The sequence below is a fragment of the Lepidochelys kempii genome, chromosome 4, assembly GCF_965140265.1.
Source record: "Lepidochelys kempii isolate rLepKem1 chromosome 4, rLepKem1.hap2, whole genome shotgun sequence".
Taxonomy (NCBI): Eukaryota; Metazoa; Chordata; order Testudines; family Cheloniidae; genus Lepidochelys; species Lepidochelys kempii.
Window position 1 is genome coordinate 38,228,303 of NC_133259.1, and position 13,183 is coordinate 38,241,485.

Below are 13,183 nucleotides of genomic sequence, written 5' to 3' on the forward strand. Positions count from 1 at the left end.
GTCTATAAAATCATGAATGGTTGGAAGAAAGTGAATAAGGAAGTATCATTTACCCCTTCAAGAAATTAATAGGCTGTAGATTTAAAACAAACATAAGGAAGTACTTCTTCCCACAACACACAGTCAACCTGTGGAACTTGCTGCCAGGGGACATTGTGAAGGCCAAAATTATAAAACTGGATTCAAAAAAAGAATGAGCTAAGTTCATGGAAGATAGATCCATCAATGACTATTAGTCAAGAGGGTCAGGAATGTAACTGCACGCTCTGGGTGTCTCTAAATCTCTGACTGCCAGAAGCTGGGACTAGATAACAATGGATGGATCACTCAACAAATTGTTCTGTGATGTTCATTCCTTCTGGAGCATCTGGCACCAGTCACTGTCAGAAGACAGGATACTGGGCTAGATCGAAGACTGGTCTGACCCAGTATGGCCATTCTTATGGCAACTACACTATCCTCTTAACTACAGATTAGGCTTGAGCAGGGGTGCAACCCAAATTTTACTATGGAGGGAACTCAGGTTGAGTGTTTCTATGGGTTCACAGAAGCCACTTCAGTCCCTCTGGGTTCCACTCCTGCTTCTTCCCTCCATGCGTGCCTGAAGTTTACAGGGAATGATGCGTGAAGGCACAAATATAGCTCATCCCCCCACAATTTTTCCATTGTGGGGCAATAGCTCTCGCCCTCAACCCAGTTCCACTGCCCCTGAAAGAGTGTCCCCTCAGCAGGTCTGAACCTGGTTTAGAGCAGGGAGAGGACCCACCCACTGGGATGTGAGGCAGGGGATCTTCCCCAGGGCCCCAAACCCAGCTATAGCCACTGTGGGACCTGCCAGCCCCCGGACCTGTGCAGCCAAGGCCTAAGCCACCCAGCTTCAGGAATCACAGCTCTGGGGCTTCCTCTCCACTGAGGGAGGCTGAGAGGGGACCCCCAGAGGGCTCTCAAGAGCGTCTGAGGAAGATCCCCTGCCTGATTCCTGGAGCTGAGTGGCTTGGGCTCTGGCTGCCTGAGTAAGACAGTGGATGATGGGCCACACAGCAGCCGCAGCTGGACTCAGGGCCCTGGGGTAGACCCCCTGCCCCATACCCCAGTGGCCAAGCCCACTCCCTGTGCACTGCTGGACTTGGATATGCTGAGGGGCTGCTGCTTCCAGCTATGCCTCTGCCACCTATGCCTCTGCACATCTATGTGTGTTTGGGGGAGGCCTGGGGTTGAGCCATGCTGGCAAGGCAGCAGTGTTGCAATTCTCATGATTTTATCCTGAGTCTTATGATATTTATTTTTTTCTTTAAGTCCAAGCTCCTGGACTCAAGAGAATCTCAGCTTTCAATAAAGAAATAGTAAATTTCTAGCCCTCATGGTTGCCGAGAAAAGCTTGAGAACATGACCCAAGCGCACCTGAAAAATAAAAAACCAGAAAAAAGCACTCACCTGAGTACATTTTTTAAAAATTTATTTTAATTCAATCATGATTTGTAAGCCAGTCTCATGATTTTTGGGGACATGACTCATGACTGTTTAGTGCTTGGGTCTGACAGTACGGGGGCTGTGTGCAATCAGTGGAACTAATCAGATGTGGAAAGTGGCATGTGCTTAAATGCTTTACTGATCAGGGTCTAGTGAGGAGGCAGTGCTTTCATTAAATGTTGCAGAAATACAGACATCAGAAAGAGGTTAGAGATTAAATAAAATCAGCATTAAGCATTACTTTGTATGTGCTGAAGAAATAAACTGACAACTCTCTATTCCAGCTTATTTAGTCGTGCCATTTCCCCTTAATCTCCTGAATATCAGAAAACAATTTAAGAATGCACCACATTCTGCCTTTGAAGTATGTCTCTCACAACCACGTCCTGTGACCTTTTACCTTGGCGATATTTCAGACTAACATTCCCTCCCATCCCGGGCAGTTTTGCCAAGTTTAGTAATCTGACTGTTCTCACCAAAGTGAAGAAGTTTAAAGCCTTGGCAGAACTCTAAGAACTTTAGAAACTTTTCTCTGAACTTATTTTTCCTTGGGGAGAGGAAGGGGGTAATACAATACCACTAACATGCAGCTGAAATTGTTGTTTTTAAAAAAAGCCAAACTAAAATTAAACAGTGTCAGGCAACTGACTCCTTGAAAGCTGATCTTTTTTGCAGGCCTCTAGCTGACCTGTTCACTGGGTAAAGGGAAAGGAAATGAGAGTTCAATATGATACTAAAAGTACCCATTTCCAAGCGGATGCAGCAGTGCCAGAAATACAGAGAACATTTTACTTTTCATGAAAAGTTTAAGATCTGTGACTTTGCTCTTTAGGTGCTTATCCTTCAGGCACACGCCAGCTGTTTATGACACTGCGACACATAACAGCATCATAAACAGCTTGGTGGCTTACCACATTTTTGACTAATGTTCAAAAGCAAATAAGGTAAAAAAAAAAAAAAAACCCTTTCACCACCCTTATGACCACCAGCAGCAATGTCTGACTTTTCAACTCATGATCATCTCAAACAGCAGTTACATGTATGAAACTCAAGCTTCCTGGCAAGCAGCAGAATAAGGGCCAGATTAAGTCATAGGCACCATAGACCTGTGTCTAGGGCCTTAGCTCCTGAAGTCATGTAATTACATCAGAATCTCAGCTTTCATTTTTTTTAAGTGGTAAATGTATAACCCTCCTGGATATGAAGAAAATCTTAAAAGTATGACATGAGAGGAAGTGATGCAATGATGTCTATCTGAATCTGCAACAATAGCTATGAGAAAGGTTGTAAGCAATTGCACTCATCACCATAGCACCCTCTTGCATCTGGGTGTGGTGCTGCAGGAGCCTTTGTCTCTATTGCCCCTGCTGGCTTTCATTTTGACTCTACAGTGGTCAGATTTTATACACAACTCATCCCTCTGACCCCTCTGGGCTTATCCTTGGCTCATCCTTTAGGCTTAGTCTTCAGCCCCTGGGCTCAATAGTCCTTACATAGGGCTTGTACACCCTTCCCTTAGGGCTGGTTGGGGACCCCAGGTCCACCCTCTGTTCTGGGTTCCAGCCCATGGACCCTGGTTTACACAGCTAAGTCTGCTCCTTCAGACTCACAGCTACTTCCCTAGGCAACATACTACCTCTAAGCCCTTTGTGCTGCTTCCCTGAAACCTGTGCTTAACACAGCCCCTCAGGCCTCTAGCTTCTCCATCTTTCTCCTTCTCCTCCTTCTTTCTCTGCTGAAACACCAATCCTCACAACTGCTTTTCTGGGCCTTACCCGCTTTCAGGATCCACCACAGGCATTAATTCCATCCCTGTAGCTTTCTTCAGTCTCCCTTTCAGAGAGTGGGAACTCCCCGCCTCCTCTCTCATGGGGCCTTTCTAACTGAGCTTTCCTTGTTCGCGAGTTTTTCTAGATCCTTTCACAGCTGGGGTAACTACTTATAATTAAGTTGCCAGATCAGGACAGCTAAGGTATAGCTGCTATGTTGCGGGCAAGGATGAGCCTGTCTCCCCTTAAAGGGTAATCAGCCCCAGGATCAGCCTCAGTGCAGGGGGATGGAATAGATGACCTCTAGAGGTCCCTTCCAGCCCTACATTTCTCCAAAACCCACAGCTCTGAGGGGCCCCACCAAAACCACCCCAAGCAGAGGACTCTGTGTGTTTGGCAGAAAAGTGCAATATACCCAGCCCACCCACTGAGGCAGATACAGCCTGGCTGTTGGGGTAAGTACTAGCAAGGCTCCTGCTGCCACCTCAGCCTCAAAGAGTGGGAAGTCCTGCTGACACTCCTGGGAGAAGGAGGCCCCATGGCACTGCCTCAGCCTCTCTGGGAGGGGAGAGGCCCCTGCCACCAGTACTCTGCATAGGGGAAAGTCCCATGGCATGGGGGTGAGGCTGCAGGAGCAGAGCCGTGGGCTTGCCTAGTGCCCAAGATTGCTTTAATCCAGCCACATGCTAACATAGACTGTAAGGAGTAACTGTCACCTTCCGTTTCTGCAAGACTTTATAGATAGGACACCTTAAGAGATGAGGTGTTGTTTTCTTAGTGCTCTCTAAAATGTTAGTGGAATTGGCAGGACAGAGGTATAAGGCCTACAAAATAACCCTTCTCCCCAAAGAAACAAAGGTATCACACGAGGACACTAACTCACAGAAGGCATTGGTACCAATTCCAGAAAAGGATCGGAAAAATGTGTGTGTTGAAAAGAAAGTTCTGAAGAAAATGCTAGTGGCACTTAGGCTCTGTCTACTCTTATGCTGGTGTGTACAGCACAAGTACTACACGTGTATCTACATGCTGTATTGAAAAGCTCCAGCAGCAGGGAGGCAGCAAAAATAGCAATATAGACATGGGAGGCACTGCTTGGGCATATAGAGAACTGTATATGCCCCGGGAATGCAGATGTGTAGGGCTCTCTTCTCTACTCACCTAAACTGTGCCTCACTGTCTACACGGCTATTTATACCCATGCTAACTGGGCGTGCAGTGTCTGTACTCTAAATGCCTCCACAAGTGCAGCTGTACCTTTGAAAAAAAGAGAAGCATACGTACAAAAAGGGAAAGTTAAAGGGGATACAAATTTCTTTATCTATCTACTTGTCCAAGTCCATCATAGTTACAGAGCATGCATGGTACAGTACAGTACCACATCACATCATCTAAGTGCTAATTTCCACCCTTATGCCTTAATAACACCTTAGTTATTAAAATTGAAATAATTTTTTTAAATAACTAATTTTTTAACTTTTAAGTGGAGCTGGTTGAAAAAAAATCATTGAAACTTTTTATTTTTGAATAAAACTGGCTTTTTGACTAAACAGAACTTTTCGTTAAAATCTGTTTCTATAAAAAACAAAATTCAGATTTTCATCCAAAATGTTGGCGTTTTTGTGAACATCCCATAACCAAAATATTTCCAGTTTTCAGCAATCAAAAAATGAAATTATTCAGTGTTAAAACTGAAATCTTTTTGGTTTTCAGTAAGCAAAACTGGAAATTGTTTGGGGTTTAACCTGAAAAACCTGAAACATTTTGAGGAGAAATACTGATGGAAATGGAAAATTGTTGTTTTTGTTGACATTTTTTGTGAAGAAAAAAAAGTATCTTCCCAACCAGCTCTACATTTAAGTTTTCTTTTATTCCACTCAACTTGGACACTGAAATAGACAGGTCAGTCTTGCTTTCTCTTTATTGTACCGGTCCTGGCATTAGATCAATGCAGGTGGAACCCTGCACTCAAGCAGAACCCTTGAGACTTCACTGGGACTCTTCATGTGTTCAGGAATCCTCCCATATGGATGGTTTCAGAGTAGCAGCCGTGTTAGTCTGTATCCGCAAAAAGAACAGGAGGACTTGTGGCACCTTAGAGACTAGCCAATTTATTAGAACATAAGCTTTCGTGGGCTACATGGATATGATGGGAGGATCAGAGCCTTCGGTTCACTGGGGGTTCTAGTGCTGTTGTATTTGGGTTGCATTCACTGTTGGAGAAGGTTTCAATTGAAAGAAAAAACAAACTCTTTTCCCTTTTTAAAATTAGGTCATGCTAAATTTGTGTGAGACAAGGGTGCAGATTTTCTTGCAGGTGAGATAACTGTCACAGAAAATGCTTCACTGTATTAAAGGAAAAATAAACATTGGCAAGAGCCGTGAAGGAAAATGTGATAAAGTCTCTGGATAAGACACTGGAATTATATAATCAAATAGGAAAAAAAAGTAGGCTTGCTTTGGCAATTTGTTTCTTGACATATGGAACAGTAGCTCTTTCCAGGTATCCACCTCTATTTACTTTGGTTCCACTCATTATGAACATGTCACGTGACTTTGGCACAACAATAGCCTGTGTGTTGGGGGTGAATTGTCAGTGGAGGGGTGAGGCTGGGCACCAAACATTTGAGTTTTCCATTTGTGGTTAAAAATTTAACAATTTCATTGCTGGCACAGGTGGGAAAAAGCATTGAAAAAGAAGACGGGGTGGACATTTTGTTGTAGAGGAAAGTCCACTCATCCCTTATGCTTATGATGCCTTTCTGATCTCTCACTTCTTACTTTCCTTTTTATCTTATTTTTTCTTTTTTGGACAATACTACTTACCTTAGACTATAAGACTGAGAGAGCTTTAAAAAATTAATTCAAAACTGACAGCAGAACTGCAAAATCAAGGAACAGTCAAAATATAAAACAAGTAAGTTTGAGTATGTCTGTCTGTCTATCTATGATTTGCAGTTCACCTTTCAAGTTGCATGAGAGCGTAATTTACTTAATTTACCCTCTGGGTTCTGCCAAGTGGTCCACAGTCACCACCATAACCTTCAATAAATATCTGAATTTAAGGAGTTTATACAAAAACAAACCTGAAGTTGAGTATTGAATTTACCATTGACTATATTCTTGGCAATCTGGTATACAATCCCCCTCTTTCTTTTTCTCCTTCTGTAAGAACTGTTCTCTTTATTGGAAAGTGAATACTACAAAAAAAGAAAGAAAGAGATAGAGGGAGACATTCCTCACAGGAAAAAAAATGAAAATAAATAAATAAATAAAAGCCTGAAAGTATACCAGGGACTTGACCCTGCAAATCTCATTCAGGCACTGAACAGAATCCTGATCCTGGAGACACTTACACACGTGCTTAAGTTTTTGCTGTTGCTAGGAGTTCAATTTAATGGGACTACTCATGGTAGTAAAGGTAAGCCTGTGCATAAATCTTTGAAGAATCAGGACCCAGAGTTGAATATAAGTACATGTGTAAAATTAAGCACATACTTAAGTGCTTTGCGGAAGTGAATAGGATCCTCAGGCAAAACTCCCATTGACCTCAGTTTGAGTTTTGCCTGAACTGATTCCCTGGTGTGTATAAGAATGAAAAACAGAAATACAGAAAAGAAATGGTTGTAGGTAGTCTGTTTCCCTCCCCCCCCTCACTTTTAAGGCTGCACTTCCTTTCTGGTAAATTATGCAATCTGGAGAAAGCAACATGGTAAGAAAAATCCCACAAAGAACTACGAAGGACAATACTAAAAGGAAAGGTCTTACTGAGTTTAAATAAAAATGCAATATAGGAAAAAGACAGGTAATTTTTGTCCTTTTTCATCGGGTGGCTAAAGTATTCAAGTTCACCACGAGCTTAATAATATTTCCTTTCACTGAAATGCATGATTTGCTTTGGTTTGGTATGCTGTATCACAGTGCTATAAGTCTTTAACCTTCTTTAACTTTTAATTCCTTATTATGGACATTATGAGAGTCACATATACACACAGTGGGTTTAGTAACTCATGGCCTGATATTTTCAGATACTGAACACCCTGATCTCTACTAACTACTATGGGAATTGGGGGCACTCACGGTATGTCTACACTGCAAAAAAAACTGGTACCAAGTCTCAGAGCTCAGGTCAGCTAACTTGGGGCTTGGACTGTTGGGCTAAAAATAGCAGTGCATATATTTGGGCTCCAACTGAAGCCCAGGCTCTGAGACACTCCCCCCCACGGTTCTCAGAGCCTGGGTTCCAGTCTAAGACCAAATGTCTACACTGCATTTTTATAGCCCCGTGAGCCTGAGTCACCTGACCTGGCCAGACAGGGCCCTGCTGCAGGACTTTTATTGCAATGTAGAGATACCCATAGTAAACTGCAGGATCAGATTCTCTGTTTGCAAATGTTACAGTTAAAGTTTACTGGTCGCATCGATACCCCAGATGAAACTCATTATATGACCAATCCTGTTTAAATTAACGGGAAAACTCCCATTGGCTTCAATGGGAGTTGGATTGGGCCTTTGAATAATCTTCACAAAGAGGCTGTTTAATGTTCAACTTTTAAACCATAAAGTTCACAGTTAAATGTTCTGCACAGTGAACTTTTCTGTTGTGATTTGGTGCCATCCTTTTCTTCTCAGAGTAAGATATGACACTGAAGCCAGAGAGATAAACAAATGGGAAAGGAGCAAATAGAATGTAGCCCCCAGTTCAACAAAGTACTAAAGTATGTGATTAAAATTAGCCGTATTCTTAAGCGCTTTAAGAACATAAGACCTGCCATATTGTGTGTCACCAGGGTCCACCTTGCCCAGTATCCTGTCTCCAACACTGGCCATTACCAGAGCCTCAGTGGAAGCATACAGAACAGGACAATTATGGAGTGATCCACCACTGCCTTCAGGTAGTCAGAGGTTTATGGTAGCCCCGAACCTGGGGTTGCATCACTGACAATCTTGGCTAACAGCCATGATGGACGTATTCTGCATTAACTTATCCAGCTCTTTTTTGAACCCTGTTATACTTTTGGCCATCACAATATCCCATGGCAATGAGTTCCACAGGTTACTTGTCCACTGTGTGAAAAAGTATTTCATTTTGTTTTTGTTCTGTTGATTCTTCACCAACAAATTGCGTTTATCTATGTGTCTGATAATTCTTTTCTTTACTATAATTTCTACAAATTTGCCTGGTTCTGAAGTTAGGCATACTGGCCTGTAATTGCCATGACCTCCTCTGAAGCCCTTTTTAAAAATTGGCTTTCCATTAGCTACTTTCCAGCCACCTGCTTACCTGAACTGGGGCCATAAAAATTTGGACTTGTGAACAAAATCCATAGCTACCTGTTTTAAGACAAATATAGCTGGGGGTAAATTTAAATAAAATGAAATATCTCCATATTTGTGTTACTTACTTTTGCTTTAGAGGCAATTTATAGTGCTGAAAGAATGTGAGACCTGATCTTCTCATGGCATTTCCACTAATCAGGTACTGAAATGTCATGAGTATCAGCCCCAGAAATGGCTCCTATTTTTAAAGCAAAAGCCTCAGACGAACATAAATATAAATAAAACACATAACTCCAGTTGAAATCAGTGGGACTTCTACCTGTACATGGGCTGAACAAAAACTGAGCAGGACTTCAGGATTTGCACTGAAAACAAATACAAAATACTGAAAACACAAATACAAAAATAAATACCAGACCCAATACCTAACCCCCATAAGAACAAAGCACTGATCTAAGTGATCAAAATAACTTTAGGATTGTTAGAAATAATTACTCTTTTGAATTTTTGTTTTTGTTGTTGTTGTTTTGTATCTTCTTTCCTTACAACTGTTTCTACTTTCGAAGCAAGAAGACAAAACAACTGTAAGGGGGAAATTCTCATGTTCCTTGTGTCTATACACAGATGAAAATCTGTAAATTACCTGCTGTGGAGGCATAACTCTGAATTTTTAGCACTGAGACGCCTGTCCAAATTCTGGCTGTCTTGGCAAAATATTGACTGTCTGCTCCATATACACTATGTGTAGTCAGGAAATGAGAAAAAAACAAGTGCTGTAGTCAGAGTTAAAGGAGGTATGTGATGACCCAAGTTATGCTCCACACACACTGTCTCACCTCCTTCACAGTCTCTCCGCTTTACCCTCATTCCACGTGCTTTCCTAGCTCCTCTGCTTCCCTGCCTTCTTATTGTATGGTGTATAAAGATGGTTTCAAAGGGTTTTTTAAGTGTATATGCTTTTTTGTTTGTTTTGTTTTGTAGAGAGGTTGCTATTGGTTTTGTGGTTTGTTTTTTACCTTGGAAATCTCAGGTTTATCAAGACTGGTCTTCGTGGCTTTTGCTGGAGGACTTGCTAAAGGTCTCATAGAAACAGGGAGCTCTCTGGGTCTTTTACTGAATGGGTGAAAAGTACTGAATCTTTAAGAAACAGTTTTTTTTATCAAGTGTTTGTCAAGGCACCCTTTTTATCAGATGCTTGAACTCTGCATGAAAGAGCAGTGGAATTACTGTCAAGTATACAAGTATGCGGTTTCTGTTGACTCTTAACAAGGATTAAAAATGAGCCTTGCTCATGGGCAGAGAGAACTATGGTCTGCAACAGAGAGGTTCTACAAGGTTGAGTTTAGGAAAAGCCAAACTTGAGGAGAAAGCTCGGGCTGAGGTTCATGGTTAGGAGTATGTTTGTTTGAATTTTATACAGTGGGTATATATTTTTTTAGGAGGAGGGGGCCTCTTGCTTACAAGGTATTAACAAGTATATATCTGTTTTAAAGAATCTGAATAAAAATCACATCCAAACTCAATTATCCAGATTTCACTTCCTTTGTACTGTGATGTCACAACCATAGAATCATAGAATATCAGGGTTGGAAGGGACCTCAGGAGGTCATCTAGTCCAACTCCCTGCTCAAAGCAGGACCAATCCCCAACTAAATCATCTCAGCCAGGGCTTTGTCAAGCCTGACCTTAAAAACTTCCACCTCCCTAGGTAACGCATTCCGGTGTTTCACCACCCTCCTAGTGAAAAATTTTTTCCTAATATCCAACCTAAACCTCCCCCACTGCAACTTGAGATCATTACTCCTCGTTCTGTCATCTGCTACCACTGAGAACAGTCTAGAGCCATCCTCTTTGGAACCCCCTTTCAGGTAGTTGAAAGCAGCTATCAGATCCCCCCTCATTCTTCTCTTCCGCAGACTAAACAATCCCAGTTCCCTCAGCCTCTCCTCATAAGTCATGTGTTCCAGCCCCCTAATAATTTTTGTTGCCCTCCGCTGGATGTTTTCCAATTTTTCCACATCCTTCTTGTAGTGTGGGGCCCAAAACTGGACACGGTACTCTAGATGAGGCCTCACCAATGTCGAATAGAGGGGAATGATCACGTCCCTCCATCTGCTGGCAATGCCCTACTTATACAGCCCAAAATGCCATTGGCCTTCTTGGCTACAAGGGCACACTGTTGACTCATATCCAGCTTCTCATCCACTTTCACACCTAGGTCTTTTTCTGCAGAACCGCTGTCTAGCCATTCGGTCCCTAGTCTGTAGTGGTGCATGGGATTCTTCCGTCCTAAGTGCAGGACTCTGCACTTGTCCTTGTTGAACCTCATCAGATTTCTTTTGGCCCAATCCTCTAATTTGCCCCTCTGTATCCTGTCCCTACCCTCCAGCGTATCTACCTGTCCTCCCAGTTTAGTGTCCTCTACAAACTTGCTGAGCGTGCAATCCACGCCATCCTCCAGATCATTAATGAAGCTATTGAACAAAACTGGCCCGAGGACCGACCCTTGGGGCACTCTGCTTGATACTGGCTGCCAACTAGACATGGAGCCATGTTGTTGAGCATGACAATCTAGCCAGCTTTCTATCCACCTTATCATCCATTCATCCAGCCCATACTTCTTTAACTTACTGGCAAGAATACTGTGGGAGTTAAGGGGCACCTTACGTGGTCCTAAGACAATTTCCCCAACCTCTCCGCTCCACTCCACCAGCCATCCCACGAATTGCTCCGCTTTGCCAGCTGCCCCCATGAGCTGCTCCAGCCATCCCGCAAACCGCTCTGCTCCAAGAGCCGCTCTGCTCTGGCAGCTGTCCCATGAGCCGCTCCAGCCATCCCACGAACAGCTCTGCTCCAAGAGCCGCTCTGCTCTGCCAGCTGTCCCGCAAACTGCTCCGCAAAATGTGCCTTCAGGCTCCCCCACTACTTAACACAACAGTCAGTGATTTCAGCTCTTAGTAAGTTTAGCTCTTTTGTGATTTCAGCTTGTAGTAGGGGAGCCTCAGTGCTGGTGCACCATTGACCCAAAGTGAATTCAGCTCAGCAACCTGTAACTAAACTCCTAATGGAATCAAAATTAGCTCTGATATTCCACAGTGGAGAAAGGAGGAAGTGCAATTAGCATGTCAGGCCCTCACCAGGGGCCCATACCACCAGGTATTAATACCTGTCCTCAGCCTTTCTCCTACCAGTCATCTACTGAGTCTTCCAGGAAGGCAAGAACTCAATTTCTGATGTGAAAAAAAGAGAGCAAAAAACAGAACTTCTTTAGAACAAAAACCCAACAAAAACAAAACCAGAAAAACAGCCTCCTCATCTCCTTCTCCCCTACCATGAGATACCTTTTATACATAAAAAGGAGGGGGGGCACAACCTGAATGTTTTCTTTGGCAGGTGGACAAGGTAGCTACTGTCCTGGGACACCTGTGATCCTACATAAAACAAGTTTCTAGCATAAAGTGATACAGTATATTGGGTATTAATGGATTCTAAATTATTGCAGTTTTCAGAAATCAATTTTAAAAAATCATTGAGACAAATTCTTGTACTATTTCTTGAGAGAAACTGTAGCCTATTGTGAAAGTATTGTCTTAACACAAATAACACTGCAGGTTTCTGATTTCTTTTTAAGAGTAGGCTTTGTACATCAACCGTCTGCCACTAACTTTAGTCATCAACTACTATAAAGGCATGGTTTTATCTTTCACTGAAGGATTAGCCCATTCCATTCCCATCAAATATAGTCTTTCTCATCATATATTTATCACCTTATTTTTAAATGTCTTTCCCCTGGTTATAACATGGAGATTATTCTTCTTTCAGAATGATGGGATGATCTGAACAAGTATGAAGAGAGCATTCCACGAAATCTCCCAATAAGCTCTGGAAGAGATACACTCTCTTTGTGGTGGGTACAGCTGAATCCTTTCTGTTCTCTTCTTTCGCCAGGAAGATATGACTAGCTGAAGTGTTTGGTTCTATATATAGCTGGCTGATGTCAGCTGGATGCCAGTCTCTTTGGAGAGGGTCAGCCCCCAGTTTGTCTTCGTACTAGGTACCATGCAGACCCAACCAGAAGGATAGAAACCATCCAGGACCAGTCAGGTCATCCCCATTCATAACAAACTCCAGAAACTTCACCAAAAGGGGTTGGGATTGCTTTTTTCTGCACAACAAAGCCTAACAGGGTAAGTGTATTTTTTCCTGAAATATTTTGACATTGTTTGTCCTACAATCTGTTGCATAGAAGACATTTAAGTAACATCTTATCTCAGGAATAAAATATGATGTATATTTTTATCTAGTGGGGAATCCACTTTCTTTGCTTATTTAAAGATGCTTTAACAAGCTCATCAACCTTTTCGCTGTCACTTTCAGCAGTTTGCCAGAATTTTTCCTATTTTTGAGACTGTAGATCAAGGGTTAACAAAAGACAGCATTTGAAATAAATCACAGATTTGCATTTTTTTTAAACATAGTGAGTGGAAATCAGAAGGCCCAGACCACTGCCACAGATCTTGCTACAGAATTTATGTAAGACAGTATGTCACTCAGGACTTCTTATCTTTGAGTTGGAGAATGTGTCTCTGATCAGATGTTTGCAAGGAGTGATTGCCAGTGTCTTTGGCATTGTTAAAAAGACATCTTAGCCAAATGAGAAATAA